General features: G+C 43.5%; 1 long non-coding RNA gene across 2 annotated transcripts in view; it reads left to right on the forward strand.

Moving 5' to 3' along the window:
• LOC139045645 (uncharacterized) overlaps window positions 1–15,209 on the forward strand; it is a 35,698-nt gene that overhangs the window by 3,798 nt on the left and 16,691 nt on the right. Inside the window, exon 3 of one of the 2 annotated variants that reach the window (XR_011504422.1) lies at window positions 4,260–4,383. The exons of the other annotated variant lie outside the window; for it this stretch is intronic. This is a non-coding gene — a long non-coding RNA (uncharacterized lncRNA). Of the gene's footprint in view, window positions 1–4,259; window positions 4,384–15,209 lie in introns of those variants that run through there. 2 annotated transcript variants of the gene reach the window in all.

Genomic DNA, 15,209 nt, shown 5'->3' on the forward strand with positions numbered 1-15,209 from the left:
TTGTCTGGGTCAGAGGCAAAGCGTCCTCTCCTCAGTGAGACTCCCAATTGTTCTATGCCTGTGATTCCCTTTTATCCTAAGGTTTCCCTAGGTTCTGACTTAGGGTTTTAGACATCTGGATACTTTGAGTTATTTCTTCTTGTTCCCACGGATGGGGTGCTTCTATCTTTTTTGTTCCCATGGATGGGATGTTTCTAAAGTTCAGTCAGGTGCCCGGCGGGGTGGCCAGTCCAGACAAGGAACATGACACAGAACATATTCTTTGTAACTTGTACCTTAGAGTCAGGGCCGAAGTGGCCATCTTTGGCCCCGAGCCCAGACACATTCCTTCACGTAGGGCCCAGGCCCAGTGTCCTTGGAAGGCGGGGAGGTCAATGAACTCTGCATAGACATATGTATATACCTACATAAATATATATACACACACATAAGTATATATTTTTTATCACAAAACAAAGGCATATATAATTTAGTCTTGCTTTCTTCATTAAGCAACATATAATAAACATTTTCCTGTAACCAATCCCTTATCATTAAGCATTTAGGTTGTTTCTCATTTTTCTCTGTTATAAATAACGCTGAATAAAAGTCCTGTTCATCCATCTGGTGCCTACCTTTGCTATATTTCTTTAGGGAATGAGTTCTTAGACAGGATGTAGCTGGTAATGCATATCTGGAAGGTTTTAAATATTCGGCTCAACAACCTTTCAGAGAGTTTTGAATATTTACACTCTGCCCTTGGGACTCTTGATGAGAAGGTGGGAGCTTTGCATTCCTCTTCCTTTTCTTCGCTCCAGTCACTCACTGGGGGGCAACAACAGCTTTTTCCAGCGGCCCCCAAATACTTCAGTATTTCTAACCACTAAATTCCATTCCAGCCTGTCCATTCATCCACCCCACGAACATATTTTGAGCACTGACTATGCGCCAAGCTCTGGTCTAGGTGCTGGAGACACGGCAGTGGACAAAACCGACGGTTCGTACCAGCTCTTGTCCTCTCCTGCACAAAACCCCCACACCACTATTCCTTTAGCAAGTTGTCACTGATCATAAACCGGATGCCCAGCACTGACTAGGTGTGTGGGGCACAGGAAGTATGGGGTGGGCCTCTGCCCTCTGGGAACTTCCCATCTATTGAGAGGAAACAATCCCAAATCACACACAAAAAACCAACAAGCAAACAACAACAAAAACCCAGCTAATCTTTGGGGAGAGGATGTAAGTGAGTGCTGAATTCTTGGGTACAGTTGGTGCAAATGCTGCAGGAGTTCAGGAGAGGAGCTGTGTTCGTTAGAAACTTTCCAGGCGCATTGAGGGTCCCTTCACAGCTTCTAGCTCAGTCCTTTCTGGATGCAGATGCTGAGGGCCACAGAAGGGAAGGGAAAGAGCAAGATTGTGCACCCTTTGCATGTGCCAGGAGCACACCTTTGTCTAAGGCAGGGATTTGTTAGTGGCCAAACTGAATAGGGAGATAAAGATAAGATAGGAAGCAGGATGTTGCAGACATCTCAAATTTAAAAGAAGACTAACCATCTGGGGGCTTCCTACCCCACAGGGCTGAGTCCTTGACTGCAACTCCCTCCAGGACACGCACCAAGTCGACTGTGGGAAAGCCAGCTTTTCCCTATAGGGCCTGCCAGGCACGGCCTTTGTTAGAGCCTATGATCCAGCCTGAAAGGGCACACGTAGGATATTGGCCTTAGTATATGCAAGTCGGAAAAAAACACGAAAAAATCACAGCAACAATTGCCACAACAAAGCTGATCTGGGTGTTTCCAGGGCCCTTCTACTCCACCTAGATGTGAGAGGAAAAGAAACAGTTATTACTTGATACTTGTAAAACACTTTTTTTTAAGTTTCTATTTTTATTCAAAGTTATACATGTACAATGTAATTTTTAGAAAACCAAATACTTCTAGTTTTATTATTAAAAGAAAAAAACAGCAGTCCATTTCTTGCCACTCCTAATTTCTCCTTCCCCAGAAGCAACCACTTCTATTCTCTCTGGAGATTATTTTGGTATTTCCATTTATGTCTCTGGACAATATCCCTGTATTGTACTTTTTGCTTTTTCAGTTTTAGCCATTATCTAATGACTTCCTCTCATGGACCACAAAGACTCAGCTCTCTTTTCTCTCCGCTGCTCTGACCACATATGTGCTCCCTCCCCAGCCCCGGTCTCTCGATCTAATAACACTGTAATTGGGTCAGATCAGTATTTCTTCTTTACGTTATTATGGCTGTGAAAGCTGTCTACAGCTGAGCCGTGTACTACCCTGTGGTTAATTCTCTGTACTTTTTGTTTTCACTAGAATAATTATCCCGGGTTTTTTTGTTTGTGTCATTGTCTCTGTTTCATAATTCAACTCCAGATTCTTCCGCCAGTTGTCTAAGTCCTCTCCCAAGGGGATCACATGCCTCCCTTTTTCTGGCGATTTAATCTTCACGAAGAACTTCTCCCCAAGCCTTCCCACCTGGCCCGGGCTGGATTGGCTGCCCTCTGCCACTGCTGCCCAGCTCTGCTCCCGGCTTCTCCCTTCCCTGCCATCTGAGGCTTCCCTTCTCCATCCTTTCAGTCGGCTCTCAGGGTTCCTGCATCCCTGTCTTCCCCTAGATTTACCCCCTCACCTTGGGGGAGCACATTCTCTAGCAGCTTCCAGAAAACAGTGCATGGGAAATAAATTCTTCAGACTTTGACTATGTGAGAATGTCTTTTTTTCTTCTGTATTTAATATGTTTTATTCTTGAATAGCCACGACTAATATCATCCAGATAAGCCCTTAATCAAGTATTTGGGAAAATGTATATTCAACAAAATATTTTTCATTCTGTTATCCAATTACTGAATGTTTCTGTCATTTCATTCCATTTCTTCTTTTATTTGACATGTTTTTTCCCCAGCTTTATTGAGATATGTTTGACATATAACATTGTGTAAGTTTAAGTTGTACAATGTGATGATTTAATATACATGTATTTTGCAAAATGATTACCACAGTAAGGTTAGTTAACGCAGAGAATATCTTGACTGATTATTTGGGCAGAGAATTCTAGCATGGGAACAACTTTCCTCCAGAATTTTGAAGACTTTGCTCCATTGCCTGCTTGCTTCCCATGCTCAGGAATCTCCTGCCTCCTAATTCTTAATTCCTTTACACCTGATTTTTTCCCCCGCCTTAGAAATGGCAGGAGCCACTCTTCTCCAGTGTTTTGAGATTTCCAATCAGGTACCCCTGTGTGGATCCACTTGGGTACTGATGCCCTTTCCAATCCAATTTGGAAAATGTCTCAGGTCTGGGGAATTCCACTGAATCATTTCTTTGATTTTTTTCTCTCCTTTCTTTTCTCCTTTCTCTGTTTCTGGAGCTTCTAAACTCTGTCAGAACTCCTGGACTTGTTTAATTATCTTTTGTGTTCAATTTTTCATCTCTTTTACTTTTTACTTTGCTCTCTGGGAGATTTCCTCAATTTTACCTTCCAAGCTCCTATTAAGTTTTTCAGATTTACTCCCATATTTTCAATTTCCAAGAGCTCTGTGTATATGTGTATGTGTATATACATAAAATGTATATTTAATATATTATGTCTTTATGTGTTTTCCATATAAATATATTTTTATATAGCTATATTTATATAAATGATAGGTTAGGGGTGGGTGGGTGTTGGTTCTTGTTCTAAGTAGCAGAGTCTCCAAGCAACTTTATTTTCTATTTGTTTTGGTTTTTATCAATCACGTTAAAGGATTTCTTTAGATGTCTGATAATCCTTAGTTTATCTGGTTGTTTATCTATCTGTCTATAATGATAACTTACATAACTCCTACTACGTGCCAGGCATTGTTCTAAGGACTTCACAAGTACCGTCTCATTTCATCTTTACACCAATCCCACGAGGCAGAAATATTGCTATCTGTATTTTAAGGGGATTTGTTCATATTTAAGTCCAGGGAGAAAGAATCTTATTGGAAGCTCTGGGCTATGGGTGAACTCGTCAGCTGTAAACTTCATCTTAGTGAAGTGTTTGGGTCTTTTCCTTGTGGCACTCCCATGGCAGTATCTTTAGGTCTTTCCTTTGGGGCTGGTCAGATTATCAGAGACTCTATCAAGCTCCTGTCCAAAGGGTGCAGGTCAGGCTGCCAGACTTCTGGGAGCAGAGTCAGGGAGATGGCACCTGGGGACTCCAGCATCCCCTGTCCTCAGCAGTGCCTGCATCTTCAGGGCCAGAGACCTTTGGCATTGCCCTCTCCTGTCTTTTTCCAGAATGCGAGAGAAGCAATCACCTAGCTGTGTGAACTTGGGAAGGAATCTGGAGATGTGACTGCTTCACGAACAGACCTTCAACCAATTCTCCTAATTTTTGCACCCTTCCCCGTCACCTCCACTTCCAGAAGTAACTGGTGCTGGCAGTTTTCGAGACTTCTGGGGATTCTGGCTCACAAATCGGGGTGGTTTTCCACATTCTGCACTGTTGGCTTAGGATTTAATTTTTTCTCCATTTTCTTGGGTCTGCTAAGTAAATTATCCCTTATCTAGCTGCTTTTCACATTTCAAATTTTGCTGCTGTTTTCTACCCTCCCATTTTCCCCATTCATGTGAGTCTGTGCCTTAAAAAAAGTCTCTTTACTAGCATTTTAATGGGATTTCCATAGAGAATGAAATCAAGGGTTTGCATCTTTACACAAAACTCCCTGCTGTTCAAATTCCCCTTCTTTTTCCCATCCATTTATTCTTCCACCTAGAAATCACGGCAGTGAAAACAAAGAAATGCATAACCTTAGTCGTAAGCTGTAAAGCATTACATTTAGTGGGAGAATCAAAAAAGGGGCGAGGAGGTGTGAGGAAGGACGTGAATTATGTGTATGTATTAGGAAAGTGTATCGAGCATGAACACAGCTTAATCTCGATACTTTTGGAATACACATTTTAGGAAACAGGGCTGAACAATGTCTTGGTTTATGAGATTACACTGAAAATACAGCAATTCATCCTCGAGGTATACACTAGGACTTTCTTTCAGAATTTCCAGAGAAAGATGAGATTTTAATTTTGATCCCAAGGGGGCACGAGTTTTAAAAAAGAGGCGGGGGCAGGATTGGCCTAAGCTCCATGCGAAGGAAGATGCCCTCAATGACACGCTGAACTCTGGCTCTCCAGGCTGGAGACCTTTTAGGATAGGTCACCAGGCAAGAAGTGCTGATGAGCTCACTCCACTCAGCGCAGGCCTCAGCCAGGTGTCTTGCAGGTATGCTTGTCTTTCTTTGCAGGCCTTCCCTAAATTTGTCATTAATAATAGACTCCTTCCTTTTTTATAATGTCGATTAAAATCATGTCCTCTAAAACAATGGTTCTTAACTCTGTGCAGCAGAATTACTGGTGGATCTTTCAAAAAGACTCATATGAGCCCTACTTTCTATGGGCTTGGGAACCACTGCTGGAAAGCAGCTTCATGGAGGTGGTTCAGAGGATCTGGGAACTTCTGGAAATTATAGGCAACGTTGAATCTGCCCTTTTTTTTTTTTAAAGGACCATAGCTTTCATCATATTCTTATAAGGAAACTTCATAGCACCTATCAAATACCCTACATTATATGTTACATAGCATTATATAATTATTTGTTTGCATTCTGTTTTACTCACCTCAACGAAGGCGGAAACTTTGTCTATTGTCAGCGTCACCAGAACAGAAATAACCCTTTTTCCAGTATTAAATAAATGTTGGTTAAAGGAATTCATAAGCTCCCCTCCTCCCCAAAGGCTAAAACTACTGTCTAGAGCAAAGTGCCGTGGACGCTCTAGACGGAAGTGAACTCTTTGCTCAGATTCCATAGGCACAGAGCTGGGGTGGGTTCTGGGGGGTGGACACAGGGGTCAGTGACACTATTCTTGATCCTTTGCAGACTCTACCCATACTCTCATTGAGGAGGCTTCATTGGTGGGGGAATTTTTCAACAAAGAAGAGTTCTGACTGCTCTTAGGGTGTTTCTCCCTGCCTTTATTTTTAGCTCTTCTGGTCTTATCAAATAACAGAAGGGTCCCTCTGTCTCTTAAAAAACAAACAAACAAACAGCTTTTCCACAGCCTCTGGCTCCATGGCTGCTGAGCAAATGTTCGTCGTGAGGTTTTATCTCCCCAGAGAGCCTAACTGGAGACTTGGTCCCAGGACATGGGGGAGCGGTCTGGCTGCCTCAGCCATAGCACACTTTTTTCCTGCTTCCAGATTTGCAGGAATGTGGTCTGGCAAACACTGAAAAGGGGATGGAAGAAGTGGTGGGGAGGGGTCAAGGAAATCAGTAAGACAAGTACAATTTGATGAAGAGCTTCTATCATAGTAGTTTGGCCATCCAAGAATATCGTTCTAAGAAGGTGCCGCTCCCATTGGAAGACACTTGAGAGTCCTCAGAACGGGCAGACATGACATAGACCCGTCCACTTCCTCTTTACTTTTTTCTCAGCTTCCTCTTGATATCACAGTTAATACCTTCACTTACTGCTCTTAACCAGCTCTCAATGACACCCATATCTCTAAGGGGCTTCTAAGATGACAAGGAAAGTTCCTGCCCAGCAGGCATCCGGCCCTGGTGGCCTGGATTAAGAAGGTGACGTGACTTTGCATGGAGCCACTCATGGTAGAATCGAGGCAGAAACATGAGGAATTGTGGAGTGGGAGAGGGAGGAAGAGATAGCAAAGGTGTTCCAAAACAAGCCGGCATGTGGCACACCTGGGCGTGTTGATGCTGACTGGTTGGTAGTCACAGTGTGGTGGTGGGAAAGAAACTGCTTCTATCAGCTGGTGCTTTAAAAAGAGACCTGAGGCTCATACACCTACATGTAAGGATTGCTCCTCTGCCCTTCTCTCCCTCTCTCCCTCCACCCCTACCCTTTTGTGACATTTTCCTCTTCCATGTTATCCTTTGTGGCAGGTAGAATTCTAAGCTGGCCCTCAAGATTCCTGCCCTTGGTGTCCATGCCCTGTACAATCTTCCTTTGAGTGTGGGTGGTTAGATATGACGTGTTTGTAAATGTAATGAAGGTCTCTAATCAGTTTACTTTGAGTTAATTAAAAGGGAGATTATCTTGGGTGGGCCTGACTTAATCAGGCAAGCCCTTTAAAAGAGTGTCTAGAAGTCAGCGATGGGAGAAGTCAGAGTCAGAGCCACAAAGATGCTCTTCTGTTGGCATTGATGATGCACCTGCCATGTTGTGGAGGGGGACACATGGTAGAACGGCAGGCGGCCTCCAGGACCTCTAGGACTCGAGTCCTGCAACCACAAGGAACTCAATCCTGCCGACAACCAGTGAACTTGGAACAGAACCCCAGGCCTCCCAGGAGATCACAGCCCCGGCAGCAACTTGATTTGAACCTGGTGACACCTTGAAGAGAGGACCCAGACTAAACCACATCCAGACTCCTGACCTGTGAGATAATAAGTTTGCATTGTTTTAAGCTGCTGAATTTGTTATGCAGCAATAGAAAACTAATATATCCTTAAAGTTCATTTTAATTTAATTTAACTGGTGTTACTATCATGAGTGTAGGTGCAGTGGAGCTATATAACGTAGAGAGAGGCAATACGACAGACTCAAGCTAATCTGATGGTATTGCATCCTAGAACCACTTACCAGCTGGGTGAACACGAGCAAGTTGCTTAACCTCTCTGTGCCTCAGTTTCCCCAGCAGGGATGATGATAACAACAGCACTTCCTAGGTCATTGTGAAGAAGGTTCAGCACATAATTAATGCTCAGTAAATGTTCATCTTGCAGTTCCACCTGGGTCAAAGGTGTGGCAGGAACCTCAGGCAACCGTGGTGGTTCCAGGGGAGCAACCCCATATAAGAAACACCATTTTAATGCCCTCTCTTCTGGGGTCCCGGCCTTGTTGTTACTGTCTCTTCATCATGGACATAACTATCAGATTAAACATCACCTTTAAAAAGTACTTTTGAAGATGCACTTCTTGCTGAGTGTTTGGCTGCTGGCCCAGCCCCAAGCATCCGTGGGTGGAAACTTTTCCTTTTAAACCACCATGCTATAGAACATTTGTGGGATTTGATGGGACAGTCAATCCTCAAAGCCAATGCAAACCCCACCAGTTCCCAGTGGTTCAAAGGTAAATCAGTGAATCAGTGTCCAGGTCCTCAGCAGTTTTATTCTCTTCCAGCCCCGGAACGGATGAATTTCTGACTCATTACCACCATCACCACAAGGCAGGCTGGACAACTGAAGCCTATCCGAAATGAGGGAATTTCACTGTTTAGTAACAAACTCATTAGAAAGAAGGAGTTTTGTCGTTATTTTTGTAAGAAAAAGAGGAACTAAAGCAGTTGGCTAAGAGATCTTGGTTTTAAAAGTTGGGAAACCTGTGCCCTGACCCCATCGTGTGCCTCATCAGTGGACAGGCGATTCGGCCTTTCTGGATACTAGCCTCCTCATCTGTAAACTGAGAGTTCCCTTCCAGAGAGGTGGCAAAGTACACATCTGCATCACCGCTCTCTCTGAAACCCACCAGAATGAATAAGGGCCAAATCAAAGAAAAAAATTCAACCAGGATATTACTAGGGGGTGACCACAATCTCACACCACAGATTCAGAACGCATTCATTCTCTCATTCCTACTTCATCCACTCAACAAATATGACAGAGTGTCGCTGAGGTGCCTGCACTGTCCTGGATGCCAGGAGCTCTAGCGGTCAGATGGAAAGAAAGGAGAGCACCAAGGTCTGACACCTTTTTCCTCTAATTGGAAACAGGAGCAGATTTAGAAATGTAAATAGGAGCGTTCACCGGGTCTATGTAGTAAAGAATTTAATCTTGCGCAAAGAGAGGTCTGGTCTTTGCCCTCGGCTTCTGGGAGGTCATCGCTGAGCCCTTGGAATGTCATGCCTGATAGGAATGTTTGTGTTTGTCCAGGGGCCTTGGTCTCTCTAGATAGTTTAACAATGTGATTTCGGGGATGGGATTTGGGTCATGGGGTACCAGCACGACTTCCGGAGTTGCTGGAAACTGAGATCAGTCCCGTGGGCAGTCAACCATGCCTACGTGACAGAGCCCGAATGAAAACTCTAGATGCTGACGCTTGGGTGCGCAGCCCTGGTGGGCAGTACTCTGCGTATGTTGTCACACATCATTAAGAGGAAAAGCAGCACCATCCCCAGTGGCGCTGGGAGAGGAAACCGGAAGCTCTGTGCTGGAGCTTGCCTGAACTCTATGCCCCTCCTCCTTTGGCTGATCTTAATCTGTATCCCTTTGCTGTAATAAACTGTAACTCTGAGTGTAATACTTGTCAGTGGGTTCTGTGAGTCCTTTTAACGAATCCTTGAACCCAAGGGTGATTTTGGGGGACCCCCCAACTTGCAATTGTTGTCGGAAGTGAGAGTGGTCTTATGGACTACTGCTCCGTAATGTTACAACCATGGATACGGACTATGGGACAGTGGGCAGACATAGAAGACAAAGGGAATGAGTTGCTGGGGGCCCATTTTCATGACAAAAGGCCAAGGAGGTGGGTCTGAGGGAGAAGCACAAGGCTGTTGTCCTGCAGTCTCGCTCAATTTCCTAACTGAGAACACCCTTCAGGATGACTGGCTGGTCCCAAAGCGAGGGAACCGCCCAAATCAAAACTCATCTCTTTCATGGGATGAGCCATGTGCAAAGGAGGGAAGACCAGAGACAGCACGTTTAGGCTCCTTTCTACTGCTGCTCACTTCCCATCTCTGCACGCAGACGGAGGTCCCCCTCAGAGGCTGCCATCAGGGACCCGCCTTCCCACTCAAATTCTAAGTACGCTTAAAACACCACTTAGGAAAAAAAGGGAGGACAATTAGGGACGATCCACAAACAGGCTCATCCTGTTGGGCAAATAATAAACTGGAATAGACTATTCTATCCAAAGATGAATACTGTGCCTCCCGCGCCCAAGATTCCTGGAGCATTGATACTACAAAGAGAAAAGAGGAAAAGATGGGAAGGAATATATCAAGCACACATGAGATAAAGAATAAGAGAATCATTCTAGAAAACAGAGCACAATTTTAGATTAGACTTCTCTACAGCATTCAAACCGTAAAGTTTTATAAAAAGTGCTCAAAAAAGAGATAACACCACAGGGTGATAACAATAAAATCTAACGTCTATTGAATCTTTACTATGCTCCAGACACTGTTCTTAGCGTTTTACATGTATTACTCATTTAAAACCCACGACAATACTATTGTTATCCCTCTATCACATATGAGAACGTGAAGCAACTTTCCCAAGTTCACTGGTTAGTGGTGGAACTGGGCTTCAACCCCAGATGGTTTGACTGTTAACTTCCATGCTATGCTAACTGAACTAATTGAAAAATTCTTATCAAATAGACCACAATGAAAACCTAAATAAGTTCCAAGAGGAAGAAGCTATACCAACTATTCTGTGATTACAATGAAGTGATATAAGAAGTCATTCTTAGAGAATTATTTTTTACTACTCTATCCTAATAAATTTAAAAATCTGAATGAAAGGGAGCCAGCCCCGATGGCCTAATGGTTAAAGTTTGGTGCTCACCACTTCGGCAGCCGGGGTTCTTTTCCTGGCTGTGGACCCACACCACCCATCTGTCAGTAGCCATGCTGTGGCGGCAGCTCACATAGAAGGACTAAGAACTTACAACTAGGATATACAACTATGCACTGGGGCTTTGGGGAGGGGAAAAAAAAGAGGAAGATTGGGAACAGATGTTAGCTCAGGGCGAATCTTTCCCTGCCAAAAAAAAAATCAGAATGAAAGGGCCAATTTTCTAAGAAAATACAAATTATTCAAAATGAATGAATAGAAAGAAGGCAAATTCAAATTAGCAACAACAAGAACAAAAACAATGGGATAAATTGAGAAAAAAAGTTGTCAAAGTGCCAGGCTGGAGAGTTTTATGGGTGAATACTTCAAGGAACAGATTAATTTTGATGCTATTCAAATATTCCAGAGTGTTACAAAATAAGGAAAACATTCTGCTCTCCTTTTTCACCTCAAATTCAGCGTTACAGTGATGCTCGAAGCTGATAAATGTGGCAGGTGCACATGCTCACCTGTGTACACATCCAACCCATGCATCAAATGAGATGCTTTGAGTTGCAAGAAATAGAATCCTTCAGTAAAAGTGGCTTAAATTCCAGGCTATTTATTATCAAAACTAACAGAAGTCTAAGGGTAGGAGTTTTCATTATAGTGAGGCCCTCAGGGACCACAGCCCCAGGAGTCCTGGCCTCAGAGGTGGAAGGAGAACAGGAGGTGACAGGAAGAGGTGGATCAAAGCGCAAGAGGCAACCCCAGAAATCAACCGAGGTGGCCCGTGTCACACTGCTTACCTGTGCCCACCCTGTGTTCTGACATGTTGATGCTCTGTTCTAAGCGATTCGGGGGGGGGGGGTCTGCGTAGTAATCTCTGTTTTTAAATATTTTGAATACCACCCCTGAATATACCAAATATTTTTGGAAATTTAGTATCTTCTAAAAATGGTATTACAAATCTGTAGGGAAAATACAGCTTATATAGATATCCACTTCATTGTTTAGAACAAAAGAAAGCTGGTTCTCTGCCTTGCTGGTCCTCGTGTTCGTTACCAATAATTCACCAATGAAAATGCTAGAGAGAGCAAGAGGAAAAACATAAGATTGCTAGAGGAAAATAGGAATGAATCATTTTTATACTCTTGCAATAAGAAAGGCCTTTCTAAGCATGATATGAAAGCACAAGCAATAAAGGAAATGTTTGATAAAGCTGACCACTTAAAAAACTTGCACACTTTGTATAGAAAAAAAAGACATTCTAATAAAGTCGAAACTCAAAAAAAGCAAAATGTAAAAACACTGCAAAAACTTATTGACAACACATTTGACAGTTAAGGAGCTAATTTCCCTTGTGTAAAAATCAACGAGAACACTTACAAATCAAGGCCCAATAATTAAGAAAAAGTATACAACACCATGCATACACAAATAAAACAAGAATGAGATTTATTTGTTTGCCCACTAGATAATACCCAGTGTTGGCTACGGTATGTGAAATGGACACACTCGTACGTTTGTAAATGTAACTTTTTAGGAGGAGAATTTGTCAAATCTATTAAAACTTAAAACATTTACACCTATTGGCAGAATCACTGTTGGTGGCATCATTTGCAGCTTCACAAATTGAAAACAACTCAAACTTCTATTTATATAGAATCAATGAAACAAATTAAGGTATGTTTATTAATTCAACAAAATATTGATTGTCTGCCCTCTGATTAAGCTTGCATTCTTGTGGGAGGAACTGCAGAGCAAATAAGTAAACAGATAGCCATTCAAGGTTTGTGATAAATGCTTTGAAGGAAATAAACATGATGATGTTTTATAGCAAGGATTGCAAAATGTGGTCCATGGGCCAAATCTGGCCTGCCAGTTGTTTTTGTGTGGCTCGTGAGTTAAGGATGATTTTTATACTTTTAAATGGTTAGAAAAAATCTAAAGATGAATAACATTTCATGATGTGAAAATTATATAAATTTCAAATTTCAGTGTCCATAAATAAAGTCTGGTTGGAACACAGCCAGGCCTGTTTGTCTGCATACTGTCTATGGCTGCTTTTGCACTGCGATGGCAGAGCTGATTCGATTCTACAGAGATTGTCTGTTCCACAAAGCCTAGAATATTTGCTAGCTGGTTCTTTGCTCAAAAATTTGCTAACCCCTATTTTAGAGGAAAGTAATGGAGGATCCAAGAGAAATGAAAACATAGGGCCAGAGAAAAGCTTGTATATGAATGTTCATAGGACCATTCTTCATAAGAGCCCCAAAGTGGAAACAACCTAAATGCCCATCAGCTAATAAACGGATAAACGAAATGTGGTCGTTGCCTACCCAGTATCCATCTGATTTTCGTTACTGACTTAACCTTGCGCGGCACTGTGCCTGCCCCTAAAATACATTTCCTAGCTCCCTCACTGCCAGAGGTGAACATGTGACACAGTTCCCAGCTATGAGACCTAAGAGGAAGTGGGGGATTTCTGGGAAGGTTTTTCTTTCCTCATCTAGATGACAGTCTTTCTTCCTTGTGGCTTCCTTCTTCTTTATTCTGCCTGGACAGAGGACAGGAGGCAAGAGATGGAACAGTCATTGTGCAACCATGGCTGACCAAGAAGACAAAAGCCACATGCTAAGGATGGGTGAGAAGAAGGAAGTTGCTTGGGAGACAGGGGACATCATAGAGGCGCTGCACCAGTCCTGGACTGTTTACCTCTGCACTTCTTATGATATGAGAAAAACAATATTTTGTTAAGTCACTGTACTCGGTTACTATTAGGTGAAGCTAAATGTAATTCCTAACTGATACAGCAGGTTAGAAAACCATGGAGAGAAAAGGAATGATCAGATACCTAAGAGGAGAACCAGAAAAGTATAGCCTCTTCGAGGCCAAGGGAATAGGATCTGCACCAAAGAGGACCCTTTGCTGACAGCTGTAGAGCAGGCCAGAAGGCAGAGAGGGCGTGTGGAAGATCAGAGCCATGAGTGAGATGGTGAGGCTGGCAGGGTGACTCCTGTGGAGCAGAGAAGAGATCCATGGAGTTGAGGAGGCAGAAATCAATGCATTTTTCAGGTTGTTGATGTGAATGTTGAAAGTTACTGGGATGATAGCAGGGTAAAGAGAAAGAACGAGAGTCAGGTGGCTCCTAGTCAGGTTATCTAGGAGCTTAGGAATGGGTCCCAAAGAGCAGGACTGAGTGTTGCATTAAAGAGAGGAATAGCTAACACCCAGACAGGGTTTCACCAGCCAATCTTGTCTTGGTGGTGTCACAGCAACTCAGTTTGTTTCTGTTTATCCATTGTTTGCCAGATGCTCAGGAACAGACTTCACTCATGATTAATAAAGTCGGACCTAGAAACCCATGTGCCTCTTGACTAACTTAGTGGGAAATGTGCCTTTCCTTGGATCAGCACACTCAGAATCATGTCTGTTCTTCTCAGTCCCCTTTATCTGGTATCCAGGTAACTGGGAAACCAAATCCATAGTCAGAAGATTGTTTGATGAGCCCAGAACCAGAATGGAAGCACTCTTGCTTAGATTAGCGTTCTTTTTCAGGAGTGGTGGTACAGATGAATCCCCTTCTGCTTCCCTTCGTCTGGGCTGTGTGCACGTCTCTCAACTCTGGTCCCCGAGTCTTTCTTCAGTTACACAGAGCCCCATAGGGTGCCTCGGCTATGGCTTTCCTCATGCTGTGATCCGAGCATAAGGATATCCACTGGTTGCCTGGGCAGGTCTGATGTAGGTGTGTCCCTCGTCTTCTCAGTAATTATTTAGAAGCCACATACAGCTAGGTAGGGAGACTTCTGTGGTTGGTTATTCTCATCTGTCAGGCATTGATTAGCACATGTTCACTTTCAGGGGGTGACAGTAATCCAGGCTCATCCTCAAAATCAGGCTGCATTACCGATACCCCTATGAACCAAAGACAAACACGGATAATCCTCACTTTAGTTCTTTCCAAGTTGAGATCATAAATTCATATTCTTCAAAGAAGAATACAATTCCTAATGGCGGCCACACTGTCTTTCAGAGACTCTCCGTGAACTTCCAAGAGTCACAGAGAACCCTTGGGCTGAAGTGGCAGCCTGCCTATGCTTGTGCCTAGGCACAAGCTCCTTTCCGCTCCTTTCTGCATAGTGGGCATGACACGGTGTTCCCCGCAGACCAGGCAAGCATTCAGCGGGTGGCTGATCCGTGTGCTTTTTGGGTCAGAAAATATAGCCACTAAACCCATGGAATAACACTTGTTCTGGGTATTTTCAAGGGAAGTAGGGAATTATTTGGAAAAGGTGAGCAAGGTCACAAGCAATATCCTTTTATCTCCAGGTAGGACCCTGCCTGTTGTTCTGTGGCCAGCTGGCCGTGCAGCAACCCCCGCCCCCGTCTGAGTGCATCTTTCAGACAATATGGCAGGAAGGCGCCTGCCCAGGACAGCAGGCGCATGGACACCTGGTGCTCCTGGAGCAGTGGAAGGCTCTGGAGATGGGCAGTCTGAAGACAAGACTTGAGGTGCCAGGGCAGCAGTCATCAGATTCCTGAAAGGATCACTAGAAAGTCAAGCTTTACCTTGATGTAAGACTGAACACCCTAGTGGTAGATTGGCTTATTTTGGGAGGAAACGGGGTATTTGTGGAGCTCACCACAAGCAGAGGTTATGTGACTGTCAGGAAGA

The sequence above is a fragment of the Equus asinus genome, chromosome 7 (genome assembly GCF_041296235.1).
Source record: "Equus asinus isolate D_3611 breed Donkey chromosome 7, EquAss-T2T_v2, whole genome shotgun sequence".
NCBI lineage: Eukaryota > Metazoa > Chordata > Mammalia > Perissodactyla > Equidae > Equus > Equus asinus.